The sequence below is a fragment of the Atractosteus spatula genome, chromosome 11, assembly GCF_055471065.1.
Source record: "Atractosteus spatula isolate fAtrSpa1 chromosome 11, fAtrSpa1.hap1, whole genome shotgun sequence".
NCBI lineage: Eukaryota > Metazoa > Chordata > Actinopteri > Semionotiformes > Lepisosteidae > Atractosteus > Atractosteus spatula.
In genome coordinates, this window is record NC_142716.1 from 23764630 (window position 1) to 23767336 (window position 2707).

Consider the following 2707-nt stretch of genomic DNA (forward strand, 5'->3'; position numbering starts at 1 on the left):
CCACTCAAGATACAGAGTCAAGTCATTCAGAACAATGTCTTATTTCTAGGAATTGACCAGGTCAGTTGAAACATACTGTACCAGGGCTTATTTTTGCCAATGCGTGGCAAGGGAAAATATAGCCTGTGATGTTAACAAAAACCTCTGGCCTGACCCAGGTCAGAAGCAGGATGCTGAGAATAAACTAGCAGAATACATTTTCTATTTGCTTGTTACTGTATAATTCTTACAGTATAGACTGCCATACAATACAATTCATACATACAACTGCCAACGGACATAAAAACTCCCTTGCTTTTAACAGAGCGTTCCATAATTTCTAACTACGAAAATGCCAGGTGAAAGGATTTGTAAACATATTTTGTTAAAGCAAGTCAGTTTTTCTGCAACACATAAAATACATTTTTCCAAGAAAGTTTAGCCTTTGTCACTAATGAAACCACTAAATAAAGACATAAATATAGAAATCTTAAGATTTGTTTTATTTAATGTTGGTAGCAGGATGAACTGTCAGAGTGTATATTTTGTCGCAAAGTTGCTGCAAGATGTTAACAGTGAAAAAGGTATTTAGAAATGAGTTATTTCAAGATGAAAAAGAAAACATACACGAAACATGGTTTCATTACGACCAGAATCGGTCTTGAGATATTTTTAACTTGATTTACAGTATTTGAGAGGTATGTCTTAACACCGATACTACAGTGCTTAAGTACTGCTCACGTATATGTTTCTAGGTTTATATTATGCATTTCATACGGTCAAATTACTTTTGAGCAACTAATAAGAAGCGCGAAACGGTATGCGTTTTACTTTCGTTTTGTGCTGGGACCCGTGGATTGATTAGAGATATCAAGTACATACAAGTCATTTTTTAAATGTTGTAGTTCGTCTTGAAAAAATGTTACGAGTACATCATCTATCAACAATCACACAGGTTCTGTTTCCATATTGCGGATTTTGGTTAGGTATTATCAAATCCAGTGGCGCTGTTAGTTTACTGAGTCCCATGTCACATGGTCTGTGATTGAAACCGGAAAAACCGGTTTAATTCGTCCGTTATGTCCGTTGCAGTTCTTTTGCAACATGAATATAATTATATCGTTATTAATTTCTTGAGATACGCGATTCCATATTATATTCCCTTTTAATCAAATTCTAAAAGTATGCTTGTTGACTCCGGCATCACGTTAGTTAAAGACTTCGAAGCTTACAATGTTTAGGGAGAAATGGAATACTGGTGTGTATTTTTTTCTTTAAAGTACCGAGACCAGCCATATACTGTATGTTTATGTTAAGATTTCCCTTCAGTGGTAAAATTAGATATGAATATTCAATACTTAAACGGGCACAGTTAAGACATTAAATATACATATACATATTGTATACAGTACAGTTTGCATACGGTAATATGTTTATGTTACGTGATTAAAAAATAAATAAATAAAAAAAACTGGAAGGTCCAGCACCAGCTGGATTTGAACACACAACCTACCAGTTGGCAGTCACGCACCTAGACCAGTAGGCTACAAGACAGCTCGCATGAACAGGCAGGCGAAACAGCCCTACACAGCCCTGCCGCAGTACACGGATATAATCATACCGTTATTAATTTCTTAAGATACGCGATTCCATATTATATTCCCTTTTAATCAAATTCTAAAAGTATGCTTGTTGACTCCGGTATCACGTTAGTTAAAGACTTCGAAGCTTACAATGTTTAGGGAGAAATGGAATACTGGTGTGTTTTTTTTTCTTTAAAGTACCAAGACCAGCTATATACTGTATGTTTACGTTCCAAAATTAATATCGTTTATGGCCTTCACACGCGTTACAGTATGCTCCTATTCTTTTTATGCTCAGCTACTAAGATTTCCCTTCAGTGGTAAAATTCAATATCTACAACGGGCACAGTAAAGACGTTTACAGTAAGTCTTTCTACGACAGACCAACGGACCACGAGTGCCCCTGTCGGTCAACCAATCACCCACCGCGGTACCCCATGTCATCTTACCTGCGGTATGTGTCTGTACCGCTCACTTTGAATGGCTGCATCTGTAACTGGTTCTGTTTTTTAGCCCTCTGCTCCTGCTGTATTTATTACCATCATGTACTGTCTCCTCTGTGTATTCTCATCATGCATATCTTGTGTAATTTTTATTGATGTTTTCATTCTTTAAAGTGCTTTAAGAAGCGCTATATAAAATAAAGTTTATTAATATTAAAATAAATAACAAAATCTGTTTCCATGTTTGCTACATAACACCATTTTCACAATACACAGTGTGTCACAATGTTGCAAGTACAAGAACTGAAGAGATTGTAGAGATAAAGCTGGAACACGTAATGTTATTATAGTGTTTTTCATTGATCTCACCAGTGTGTAGAATGTACTCTTTAGGGTCTATTAATTTGATGGGCTGTGTGTTCCTATTGAACACAAAGTTAATTTTAGATGGTAACTACATATTTTTAATAGAATGTTTCATATACACCCGTAGAAGGCTCCACAGCCGAAACATTGTGTTTTCTTTCTTCTCTTTTCATCATAGAATAAACCTATTACCTATTATTGTTAATTTCACAAAAATGTTTGTTAATAAAAAAAAAATATACTAGGACGTTAGACCACATTGAATGCTCTGTCACCTTAAATCTCTGGTTAGGTATTTCAATACTGTAACTCCTCCTTGCATTAGAGTGAAAAACT